Source organism: Canis aureus, chromosome 34 (assembly GCF_053574225.1).
Source record: "Canis aureus isolate CA01 chromosome 34, VMU_Caureus_v.1.0, whole genome shotgun sequence".
Lineage (NCBI taxonomy): Eukaryota > Metazoa > Chordata > Mammalia > Carnivora > Canidae > Canis > Canis aureus.
In genome coordinates this window covers 13,684,427-13,697,721 of record NC_135644.1, presented here as the reverse complement: position 1 = coordinate 13,697,721, position 13,295 = coordinate 13,684,427, and the positions used below count along the sequence as shown (strand labels likewise).

The window sequence follows — 13,295 nt, the reverse complement described above, 5'->3', positions numbered from 1 at the left end:
TTTCTAACAATGAAGTTAGGCTTTACACAAGTGAATCTTACTTTGAAGCGTGACATTGGCTGTTTTTTGAGGTATTATTCCCCCACTTTGCAAATGAGGAAAAAGCAGTGAAGGGGGTTTAGAATACCATGCACTTAGAACTTCATCCATAAGACTTCCTATTCTCAGGGCTACTCTACCAGGATACTTGTTCCCTCCTCTGTCCTCCTCACCCCACATGCCAGTTCACTGGATGCATGTGACAAGGCACGTGGAAATCTGAAATTCTGAGCATCTTTAAACCAAAAGAGACCACTTACCATGAGTCAGTGAGAAGCAGGGAGTGAGTGCTCTGAGAATATCCCTGCAAATACTTCCTTGCTATGCTTTAGCCTACAAGGGAATGATCTTGTCTCACATTTCCTATTCTTTTACTCAGGACCGGATACATAATTTGTCCAACATGAAATGAAAATATGGGGCCTTTGTTTAAAAATTATTAAGAATTCTGAGCTGATAACAGCAAGCATTAAACTAAGCACAGGGCCCTTTTGAATGTAGGACTTGGCGTGGCTGCGTGGGTCCCACATCCCTGAAGCCAGCCTGGATTTTATAGCTTTTCGTACCTTTTTTACTTAAGACCTTACCTGAACTTTAAAAATGTTGCTCTTGCTGCCTGCCATACATCACAAGAATTTGGACAAATGTATTCACCATTGTGGAATCATACGGAGTATTTCCACCACCCTAAATATGCTCTGTGCTCCTCCATAAAAGACATTTCTTTAGAAGCCAGCTTTGATTTCTGATTCTGTGTCCCTTTTCTTCGTCTCATTGCCTTGACATCTGTGTATCTCAAAATTCCGGGCCAGTATGAAGCTAAAAGGCTCATGTTGGAAAAGTGGGACTGATTGCAAGAAACAAAGGGCCAAATTTATTGACAGTTGTTCTGCGTGGTGGGAGCAGAGCAGATGGGGTGCATCAATGGAGGGTGCACGCACACAGAAGAGCAGCGGGTGGGTGCCTGACGTCATCCTTACCCAATAAAGAAACTGTAGTACAGAGGTTCAGGTAAAAAAATAGCAAAAACTGCAGTTGGTCTGCCCTTTTTCCCACTAGCATAGAAAATTCTGGTGACAACGAATGCAAGAAGCTTTATCAGATATACTTGGAGAAAGCTAAGTAGTATCAGTTTGCTGTCATTGGTTATAGATCCCCCCAACATGGAAGGTGGATAGGAATTCCTCCTAACCAATTATCAGAGCCAGAGGGAGAGAGAGAGAGAGAGGAGATGGGAAGCTATCTTTAAATGTTTGAACTTATTCAGAGCAGCAGGGCCCTCCTTTCCTCTGCTGCTTCCCCTCACTCATTTTTATGAAGTGACCAAGACCGATTTACATGGTAAAAAGAAATCATAGTGAGTGAGAAAGGATGCATATCAGTTCTCTGCCCTTTGCCCTATGAATGATGGGGGATGGAAGGGAAGGTAGAGGGTGAGAATTAGGGCTGGTTGGTGATGGTGGGGGGTGCTGTTACTGAGTATAAGCTGGCAAAGCTACCTGGTCTCCTGGGAACTCCATCCTGAAGGTCTAGCTAGGACGTCCACATCATCCATGAAGCACTTTCTTTTTATGGATTAATGGATTGTGTTTTGGAATCAAGTTATTTATTTAGCTACATAATCCTGGAAAAGATGATGTAAGGCCTGATTTAGTGACTTTAGTTAAATGTGTTCGTGGCCTACCTTCCATTTCAGCTGCAGCTGGGGTGGACAGCTCCTGCGCCCGTCAATGCCCCACATAAGCTATTCCCAGCCTCACACCTCAGGACTTCTTCCTAACCCACAAGAGCTTGCACAGCCTAACCTCGGGACAGTTGGGAAGTTTGGGGGAAGTTAGTGCTCTGGAGGTACCCTTCAAATAATGGAGGGTGAAAGTCTGTAGATAAATCTCCAGACTCCTGTGCTTTGGAGACAGAACTCTGGGATGCATTCTCCAAGAGTCCCCAGTAAGAAAACCAGCTCAGTAACACAGCCATACTGTCTTTCCCTCCTTCCTTGCCTCAGTGTTCCTGCCCTTCACTCCTGCTTCCTGGGTTCACCTCCCAAAAAAGATGCATGTAAGTCCCAGTTTCAAGCTCTTCTTTCAGGGGAATACAAATTAAAAGATGCCCAGAGAATGAATAGGATGCAGTGTAGGCCAGGCTAGCATGCACATGTGCCAGCCTTCTGGGTGTCTGAGTTCAGGCATGGCATTCTTTTGTGTACAGATCTTCAAACTTTGAGCTGATAACCAAACGTGAAAATCAGAAGGGTAAAGTGTGCTTCCTGCCTAATGGGAGCATATGGTCCACCAGAAAGACTTGATGCTAGAAGTCTACACAGAATATAATGAGAGCACAATGGCAGTGGTCAGTTATGCATCCGTGATTAGGGGCTGGGAAGGATGAGTGGTGAAAGCCAGCTGGGCAAAGCGAGGAAGGGTGTGACAAGACAGGGGGAAGCTGGCTAAGACACACTCACCTGCACGGGCTGGGGCACAGTTTGAGATTCACTCAGAACCAAGAGATGAAAGCCACCACCTGACGTCTCATGTGAAAGACAGTGGAAGTTGGTGAGGGGCTTAGGAGCATTCCTTTTTTTTTTTAATATTTTATTTATTTATTCATTAGAGATACACAGAGAGAGAGACAGAGACACAGGCAGAGGGAGAAGCAGGCTCCATGCAGGGAGCCCGATGTGGGACTCGATCCCCAGACACTGGGATCAGGCCCTGAGCCAAAGGTAGACGCTCAACCACTGAGCCACCCAGGCATCCCAGGAGCATTCCTGAAATATCGTGAAACAATAGCACTTTGCAGAGCAACTCCACAGATGACTGCCCCTAACCATGGGAGTAGAGCACAAGGCTTTGACTCAGGATTCTAAACTCTTTTTTTTTTTAGTTGTTATTCTCTTTAATGTTATGACAACTGTATTTCTATTTTTCCAAAATAAACTTCTTGATTTAGTTAGGGCCTCAGGGGTACAGGGTATTAACTGCTGTCCTGTTCTATATGATACATGTGTTCAAAGCAGATCTTAACTTTCTATGTCTTCTTCAGAAGAAAGGGCTCCATGATTGCCTGAAAGGCTTGAAGAAATGTGTATGCAGCTAAAGCACCTTTGCTGAAACTTGAGTCCTTTCAGACACAGTTGTCAAATTCCATCAGCTTTTTGCCTCAAAATGCACTTCTAGTTTCAGCCCTGCTCATCTGAATATTGACATTTACAGTGCTTCGGTCTGATTGTTTAGGTCCCAGCCAGCAGAAGATTCTGCCCAAATCCTTGTCAAAGATGCTACTTGAAAAGTCTTGCTTTACTTCAGTACTGCAAGGATCTCTTTTACACCCTTGAATGTAAAGACATGAAGAATCAGAGAAAACCTCTCTTTGCACCCAAAGGATGTGTTGTAGGCTGGACCTGTCACAGTTGTCCATTCTATGTAATTTCCAGAGTAATCCCTAGCCTTACCCATAAACTACTATGCCATCCACCTTTTTTTTTTTTTCACTTCTTTCTCTGTTTTAAGGAACCTGCTCACTGCCTATTTGATGTGGAGTAGTCTATGGAGAATGTTAGAGTCGGAAGGGTGCCTATACAGATCTGTAGAAAGGCCTTTTTAAGTTCATTTACAACTTCATTATGGATGCTTTCAAATAAAAACAGACACTTCACAGTTGTATATATCTGGCAAGGGATTCCAGATTCTTTGCACTTTACAGTGTTGCTTTCTTCCAAATTTTAAGCTCCCTTTTACTGCAAGGCTTACAGTAGACAGAGCTAAGCTTTACAAAATTCCAGTTCTAGGTCTTACACTTTTCCTTCTTTCTCTTTTTATTCCAGGGAAAAGGATTTATTGAGAGAGAGTAGAAAAGTTATTTCGTAAAAGGTGAAAGAAAAAAACCTGGAAGGTTTATTTTGGAAGCACATATAAATGACTCTGTCCGGAGAAGTAGGAAAAAAATGATACATTCATTTAAATCTGAATGGAAATTTAGTTTGCCATAAGCTATTAGACTGACTGCAAGAATGAGGATTTAATGAGAAGAGAAAACTCATCTGTGACTTTGTGATAAGCAGGTGCTGAAATCTGTCATTGCTTTGAGGGGGCATTTCAGAGAAATCCAAAATAATGGTATCAATGTCTTGCCATCTGTTTTCTTATTCCAGTTTGTACCAACCTTTTAAAAAACACTCATTCTTACACAGGCATCTGCACACACTATTTTGGCCTTTGAAGTGGGCAATGAGCATTGCATAACAATTATCATAAAATTGGACTTGAACTGTCTTGAACTTTCTGCGTGTTCATTGGCTGATTGATGCTTTGTACATTGAGTCGTCTTCAAAGAATACCAAACAGAAGAACTGTGTTTTGAATTTTCTCTAGAGAGCTCCTATAGCTTCTGGTATGTGAGGGAAGGTGGGAGAGAGGAGTGATTTGTTGTTACTTTGTGGGTCTGTTTTAAATGCTCTGTGGTAGCATCCCTGCAGCCCTGTTGCTTTCATGTTTTCTGTTCTTTGTTTTTAATCTTTTTGAGACAACAGCTGGATTCTGCTTTTAGCACTTACTCTTGATTCCTGTCCTGTTGTGAGTCATTCTGGTGGGGGCTTTTTTGTTTGGTTGGTTGGGGGGTTTGGGAGGCTTTTTTGTGTGTGTTTTAGCATGTGGCATACTACTTTTCCATAGCTTTTAATTAAAAGTTTGGCTTTTTCAAACTTGCCATTGGCAAACTGCTAGAAAATAGAGCCAGTGGATATTTGCAAGGAGTCTGAGATCCTGTTTTACCCTAGTAGCCTTCCCATCTAAGGGTTGAGTGCTTTCTACCAACTCTGTTTTTGGTGAAAGTCCACAGTGCATGCTTCACTTGAGATAAACCACATGTGTTGATTTGTAACTCACATGAACAGGCCAAAAAAGACGTATTTCCTGAGGTTTTGTTCACAACTTTCTGCGATTTTAGTTACTACTAAAATGGTTTAATTTTAAACACAGCAAATCTACTTCTAACTTGGTTCTCCGAGACTGCCAATTTTGAATTTTATGCTGACATAATTTGTCCCCAAAATATATATGCTTGGGTCACCAAGGGCATTCAGAGATGATTATCTCGTTTTTGTATATGGGAAGGAAGTGGTTGGGGAGAGGAGGAATAAAACTAACACTCACCCCACCCAGAGAAAAAAAGCCAACAAGAATTTGCCCCAAAGTCATTCAGAATGATTGTCTTGTCCAGATTATGAATTTATAGAATAAGCTATATAGTTATAACAACTTAAAAAATTAACCCACTTTTGATCAGATTTCTCACATTTCCAATTGCCTTAATATCCTTTTCTATCAGATTTATTTTGGAAAATCATAGTGAAAATGGAGTCTTTTCTGGGAAATAACCCAGCAATGAGAGAGAGACACCATTAAGAGATTTTATGAGAAATCAAAGTTTTAAACTTTTTTTTTTAATCTTCCATTTTTATGCCAGATTATGTGAACTGCTGAACTTCATACAGAATTTAACATACAATAAGAAAACAGAACCTGCGGAAGCTGTCAAGATTTATTAACCTCCTTTTGAGGTCTTTGATTCGCTATGTCCTTCATAAGATAGGACAGAAGGAAATTACCCAGTGAATGAAGCATTTTTGGATTTGTGAGAAAAGTTATCTTAATCAGTTTTTAATGTTTTTTTTTTGAGATAGCATGTTTTCAGGATAAATCGTTATAGCACACTGAATTATAATCTACAAATTAGAATATAATTGTGCAATTTGTGTTTAATTCTCTTGCTCACATTTTATATTAGGCTTATTTCTTTGCAGACTTACAGTATTGTGAGTTTTTCATAAACAGCTATTTAAAGCCATTCACATAATCAAAATAATATTTATAGATATTCAGAAAATGATTAATCTTAGGATTGTGGCAAAGCAGAAAACCTTACTATGTGGCTTGCCACCTCCCCCTCCAAAAAAATTCAAGTTCTGGTTAAGTTCCCTGAATGAGCATAGTGAAAATTAGTTTCCTTTGGAAAGATCATACAATTGCAAGACTAATTTAAATTAGGAGGGCACACTGGGCTTGGCAGAGGGCATTGTGAGAAAGCAAAGCATAATTTTCCTCCAAACAAAGACAAGCTTGTTGGAGAGCATGCTTTATTGCCTGGAAATTCTATATATATGCAAAGTTGCTCATCAATTCACTGTTGGGTTTTATGTGCTTGGTTTCTCCTTTTGTTTGGAAAAATCCAATGCTGAAAAAAGTAGGCGTAGCTCTGCGTGCTATAGGCGCAAAGAAACCTACACATGCCAGTTCTCCCGGTGTGCAGTGTTCCTGTGTGGGGAGCTGCCTGCTGGAGGGATGGTCAGACTTGACTTCATGCAGGTGGAATCAGGCTGTGTGCTTCAGCAGGGTCCACCCAGGATTTCCAGAAAATGACTTGCCCACATCTTTTTCTGATCCCTCCCTCTAGCAGCCAGGTGGATATATTTGGTAGGTTAGGTTCACATCCTAAAGTCCTTATAGTGTTTTCTTTAAAAAAAAAAAAAAAAAAAAAAACAGGTTTATCGAGGCATAATTCACATACCATACAATTTGCCCACTCAAGTGTACAATTCAATAGCGGTCAGTAGGCTGCATAACCATCACCACAATCAATTTCAGAACATTTTGTTATCACCCCCAAAAGACCAACCATACCCGGGTTAGTCTCTTGAGAACCAGATTGGGATAAATTAATTCACTGAAACAAAGGTGAACATTCATTTCAATGGGAGGCTTTTAAATGAAAGTTATCTTTGGAATTGCCTTCTTCACTCTGTCTTAACTTCCTGGTGTAGCAACTACATTCGATACTTATAAATAGCATGTGTACCAAACTCTACAGTGTGCAAAGTGATGTCTGTCAAATTGCAGGTGAGAGGCTTGACTGGCAGCAGGACAGGGTTGCGGCGTTGGGGGGGGAGGGGAGGCGGGGAGGGGCTCCCTGGCGACTGGCCTCGGGGAGAGGAGCTGTGTTATTTGGCAACATCGGAGGGCCAGCCTACAGGCTGGAACCTGGGCACCTGAGTGACCTGCAAATAAGCATATGGAGTCTAGTCTGGGGAAGCAGATCCAAACTGAGAAGAGGAATGTGGGTACCAGGATGATTCCCATGCAGGCATTGTGAGTTTGAGGGTTAAACATCAAGATGGAAAAGGGGACAGAGATCTGGAAGGGAGGTGGAGAGCATGTAAACAGTCAACAGCCAGGAAGAAATGCCAGGTGGCTGTTGAATCCTGCACCCTGTGAATGAATCCCACTGGCCACCATTGCATGCACCTTACATTCTGTATCCCCAGACCACTGCCTCTTTGCTCTCTTGATGCAGCACTAGTTACTCCTTTCTTTTCTCCAACCTCTCCACCACCTCCATCCCTTCCTCAGGGCTGCGTCATTTGGTTGGCTCATTTGGACGGGCTCTGGTCAATATACTCTCTTAGACTCAAATCTGTCCCTTTGGCCAGCTCCCTACACCCATAGATGAGACAGAGGCACTTAACTAGGCATTTCAGCTCCCTGGGATGCAGAGAGGCTGGAGCAGCCCACTTCCACTTGAAGGAGAGAGCAGAGAATAAACCAGAATGTTATCACCTGAAGGGGTTGGGGGTGGTTGGAGGAGGTTCAGATAAGATTCCTCTGGGAGCTGGGGTCCAGACTAGAGTCCCTCACCTGGCTGCCCTCATCCTGAGCTGTCCCCATGTCTGTCCTTAAAGGTGTCGTTTTCAGCTTGACATTTTCACTGAAGGAAGGAGAATCCTTTTTGTCTGGGTTAGCTGCATACCATGCAGGAAAGTGGTTGGCAATATTTCCTTTTCCAGTGAGGCTGCTAAGGAATTTTTAACAATGCACTCCTCTGTTCCCTAAAATTCTCTCTTCTCAAGATTGTTCTGTCTGATGCAATATGCTATAATTTCCCCCCAAAGTTTAAATACACATCATTGTATTCAATAGATGTTACTTATAAGCTATAGATATATTGATCTGGGGAGAAATGTAATGTTATTTTACAAACATCAGGAATTATATTTAAACTGGCAATAAAATCAAGAATATCTGTGCATTGCAAATATTGGAAAACACACATTCATGTTTTATACTTTGGATTTTCATAAGCATTACACACTTGTGTCATCTTGCTTAGATTTTTGTGTTGACTGGTCGAAAAGTTGTTTCTCCCCTTCTAGCACTATAGAGATCATTTATAGGAAAGTCCAGTGTAGGCATATTCTGAATGGAGAATTGACATTTGAAGTTGAGTTTCTAGATTGCAGCAGAAATTTGTTTTTGTGTGTGATCAAAGGTTAATCTGTGTGGGACAGTTAGACTCTTTGGCTCTATTAACATTGGAGATGGGACATCTGGTGTCCTTGGGCGTCATGGAAGCCAGAATGCACTTCCCAGAAAACCTAGTTACAAAAGCTGTAAGGGCAGTGGCCAACAAGCAGCATGCCTGCTAAAAGAACCTAGAAAATTCCAGCTTGATAGAGAATGACACTGAGACTAAGGGGATCCTCTGGTCTGGTGAGTAGGGTTTGCCAACAGTGAAAGAACAAAAAATTAAACTAGGAGAGTGCATTATAGCTTTGGGTCATCTGTAAAGTGTAGGCAGTATTTAAGGCTAGAGTTAGCAGGACAAGAAATAGCCCTTTGAGAAGAGAGGTAGACAAGGGCAAGGCAGGCTGTGGACCACATTGAGGGCCAGAAAAAAAAAAAAAAAGAAGAAGAATATATACTCATCAAGGAGTAAAGGCAACGGAAGTTCAGGCATGGGGGCCATGTGAGGAGGGATTTGGGGAAGGCTGTGGCTTTGTAGTCCTAGGGTGCTGTCTTTCCACCTGCTACACCCGTCTCCCCACATGCCAGATACATGGGCACATGGTACTCAGGGGCAGCTCTGGGCCTTCCCAGCCAGTGGGTATAGAGCTTCCATTCCAGTAAGGAAGTGTGGAGAGGCAGAGGCAGTTGGACCTATGAAATGCAGGCAGAGCCTGTGACAGGGTCGAGTCGGGGAAGGCAGATGTTGACAGAATAAATGCATTAAGAGTAATCCTTTTAAGTTTTAAGTCCCAACTCCCTTTCCTTTTTTGGTAACTTATAATTTTGATATAATTTTAAGTATACCTAGAAAAGTTGGAAGAAGAGTACAAAGAACTCTCCTAGACTCTACTCCACTTCTGCTGTTTGCATTTTGCCCCATTTACTTTTGCCCCATTTACTTCTTTCTTCCCCTCCCTTTCTCTCTATTCTTTTTCTGAATCATTTGTAAGGTGAGACATTATACTCCTTTACCCCTAAATAATAAATACTTCAGGGCATGTTTCCTTAGAATAATCATATTTTCTTATATAACCACAATTATCAAAAGCTATAAATCTGTTTTTTAACACTAATAATATTCAAACACCACCTATAATGTTCTACAACTTCTATTCTTCTTAAACTTACAGAGATTAAAATTTAATTACATTTCTTTTTTCATCTGACAGTGTTAAAGGAGAGAATACACACAATATTTTTTTCTTCATCTGTATTACATGGGAAGCCTTTGCCAAGGTTACAGATAATACAGTTGGCAGTCAGAGGAGTTACAACATAATAACACCAATTAGATAAAGCCATCAGAGAGATCAAAGAAATTTTCTGAGTGATATGCTTGCATATTTGTTTGTCTTGGAATTAAATTTTTACAGTGCTATCTCATTTTCATGAATATAACTGAAATCATCACTTGATAAGACCTGTGTATATGATCTTTATTTTTTTGCTTTACATAAAGGAAGATATTTTGATAATGCAAATTCAGTATATTCCAGATTTCCCCCAATTGGGTTAAATGGGGAAATGGCCCCAAAATGAGGTATCTAACAAAAAAAGCAATGGGGAAATATGTTCTGATCAGAAAAGCCATCCAAAATACATTATTAGAGACAGAGAGAGGGGGGGGGGGGACAAAACATCATGTACCAAATGATCTCATTTGTTTAAAGCCAGTAGATGATAGATAGATAGATAGATAGATAGATAGATAGATAGATAGATAGAAGAAAGAAAGAAAGAAAGAAAGAAAGAAAGAAAGAAAGAAAGAGAAAGAAAGAAAGAGAAAGAAAGAAAGAAAGAAAGAAAGAAAGAAAGAAAGAAAGAAAGAAAGAAAGAAGAAAGAAATATTTGGACATTGCAGAAGAAATGAATATCAACAGTGATTAACTTGACAGTGGGACTGGGTAGGTCAGTAGTAAGTGGAGGGTAACTAAGGGAGATAATTATTTTTTTTCCATTTATACTCCTTGTAGTTAAATTTTTATCATGTGCTCTTATTTATTTTATAGAAGTAAAAATTTATTTTTATAAATGTGTATAAAGGGAAGGAGGATGGGATATAAAGATAGGGAGAAGAAGAGAAAGAAGAGAACAGGAGTTGGAAATAAAACCAAACAGCAAACTTATTAAAAAATGATGTGTCTTAGAAAGGAACAGCAATAAGCAGAATTATTAAAAGAAATAAGTTGGATAGGGACTCCTGGGTGGCTCAGCGGTTGAGCATCTGCCTTTGCTCAGGGCGTGATCTCGGGATCCTGGGTTCGAGTCCTACATTGACTCCCTGTGAGGAGCCTGCTTCTCCCTCTACCTATCTCTCTGCCTCTCTCTCTCTGTGTCTCTTGTGAATAAATAAATAAAATCTTAAGGAAGGAAGGAAGGAAGGAAGGAAGGAAGGAAGGAAGGAAGGAAGGAAGGAAGGAAGGAGAAGAAGAAGAAGAAGAAGAAGAAAGAAAGAAAGAAAGAAAGAAAGAAAGAAAGAAAGAAAGAAAGAAAGAAAGAAAGAAAGAAAGAAAGAAAGAAAGAAAAAGAAAGAAAGAAGAAAAGAAAGAAAGAAAGAAAGAAAGAAAGAAAGAAAGAAAGAAAGAAAGAAAGAAAGAAAGAAAAAAGAAAAGGAAGGAAGAAAGGAAAGAAGGAAGGAAGGAGGAAGTGGGAAGGAAGGAAAGAAGAAGTTGGATATGTAAAATTAATCATTTTCTACCTTCAGCTATTTATATAAAGTTGCCAGTTTTTTCAGCAAGATTCACACATAGGTCTCTTAAAACTAAATTTTCAATAATGAGTGTGTTTTGGTGCTAATTCTGGTGGAGCAGACTGGCCACTCTATCCCCAAGTACTTCCTTTTAAATTACAAAATTGATTAGTATCATAGATTTTGATGAGTTAGATTTAGGTTTTGTTTTTATCAACATCAACTGATCTCCATGCTCCCACTATCGGTTCTCTGAAAGCAAGAAGCCTATTCATGAAAAGCAAACAAATATCACAGAGATATTTGAACATGTGTATCATATGATCTCAAGTAACTTCTTTCATCATATCTACAAGTCATTAGATTTGCTTTTGTAGATCTTCATGCATTAGATGTGTTTTTCTTTCAAGCCTTTTGTTTTGTTTTTTGTTTTTTGTTTTTTTTTTGTTTTGTTTTGTTTTGTTTTGTTTTGTTTTGTTTTGTTTTGTTTTGTTTTGTTTTGTTTTAGATGGGAATGTTCCCCTTAGCAGAATCGGTGGCAAGAAAAAAATCATGACGTAGAGGGACTGGGAACCAATATTTATTGTGTGCTCAGGCTGGGAGGAGCTTTGTGTAGGTTATCTCATTCAGTCCTTCCCTCAATTGTAAGGGGTATGTGGTAATATTTCTGGTTTTTACTATTGAGGAACCTGAACCTCAGAGTGGTTAACAAATTCTCTCAGTAATTCCTTCACTCAAGGAAATAGTAGCAGGCTATGTGCTCTGGGGTTCTAAGCATGCAGCGGGAGACATAGTTGTGGCCTCTGGCCTCTATTAGCCTGTAGTGGAACAGAGGAGAAAGGCATCAAGCCAGGACACACATATGGGGCATAACTGCACATTCCCTGGACAAACCGACACCAATGATTCGAGGCCAAGAGAGCAAATGACAAGAGACTCACATAAACTGAGGACTTAGCCTCCCCAGTTTCAGGATGGGAAAAAAAGCTGAAAAAGCTCTGTGGAAGCGCAGGGGAGCAGATGTCAGCAAAGCCAGTGAGGGGAAGCACTTTCCAGCCAGCAGGAAGGTGCAGGAGGCCTAAGGGGAAAGATCATTGTGCTGGAACATCTCAAAGGGGCCAGTATGACTGGGGAACTGAGGCATGGGAACTGAGGTGGGAGGGACAGGTGGAGGCCAGTTTTGTGTGGTGCCTTGCACGTCTTGTTCACTCCGGCGGAGGTTTACAGAACTAGGATGAGGTACCACACCTGCCTGGATCTTAAAGCTTGTGTCCCCCGCAACTCTTTCAGGCCTGCCCACTCTCATACCCCCTCAGACACGTGGCCCTATACTGTTCTCTTCTACTTTGTTTTCCAGAATGGCTAAAGCACTGCCTCCATTAGTGACACCTCCTAGCGTTCCTGCTAGGAGACGAGGTGGGGGGCTAATCTGTTGTTTGAGGATATAGAAAGGAATCAGAAAGTGTGGGGCTTGGGTGAGGCCCCAGCAAACACACTCTGCAGGGGAAACAGAGTTCAGTTTATCTAAAGCGGAGAGACAATAGGAACCAGGGAACCACTCCAAGGATTCAAGGCGTGCAATATTGGATACTGATCAGAAGCTTCCAAAACCACACAACTCTCCTACCATGATTCCCAAATATATGCAGTAGGGATCTATTAGATTGGATTGACAAGGGTGCTCCAAGGTGGTATATGGCAGCTTGAAGCAGAAATCTTAGAAATAATGATAATGAAGGGCGATAAAGAAAGTATGTGCAAAAATGTGTATGTGGGCAGAAAAGCTGCAGGAGTTGGGAGTGAATCAATGTAGACAGTCTCCAAAAGTCAAGAAGAGTTGAAACTGAGAAGTAGCCTACTCCAGGCTATTGAGCTCCATCAGTTTACAATAGATAAAAATCACTGTCCTTGTGTAGTTTCTATTCTAGTGAGCAATGTGCATGTGTAGGGCAAAAGCTAGGATACTGTATGCCCACTAGGGGCCACAGGATAGGATTGGATTTAAGGAGATAGGATAGGTGAGTTACGTATGGATGCTTCTAGAAAAACCTACTCAAAAAATACCTGGAGAAATGCATAGTGCCTATGCATATGTTCCAGTGGTTTCAGGTTTTGAGAGATGAAGCCAGAAACTAAAGACATTTCTCTGAAGTGGGAAGTTTTGATATCTACTTAGGCCAGAAAGTCTTCCTTTCTTTCTTTGTCCATATGGGCTGCTATTACAAAACCTG

The 13,295-nt window shown here is 40.9% G+C and overlaps 1 protein-coding gene across 10 annotated transcripts in view; it reads left to right on the top strand.

Moving 5' to 3' along the window:
* RAPGEF4 (Rap guanine nucleotide exchange factor 4) overlaps nucleotides 1–13,295 on the top strand; it is a 284,010-nt gene that overhangs the window by 137,378 nt on the left and 133,337 nt on the right. Inside the window, exon 1 of one of the 10 annotated variants that reach the window (XM_077883038.1) lies at nucleotides 4,385–4,428. The exons of 8 other annotated variants lie outside the window; for them this stretch is intronic. The gene's annotated coding sequence lies outside the window, so the exon portion shown is untranslated. Of the gene's footprint in view, nucleotides 1–4,384; nucleotides 4,429–8,562; nucleotides 8,580–13,295 lie in introns of those variants that run through there. One more of the 10 variants, XM_077883033.1, reaches the window with a different exon arrangement.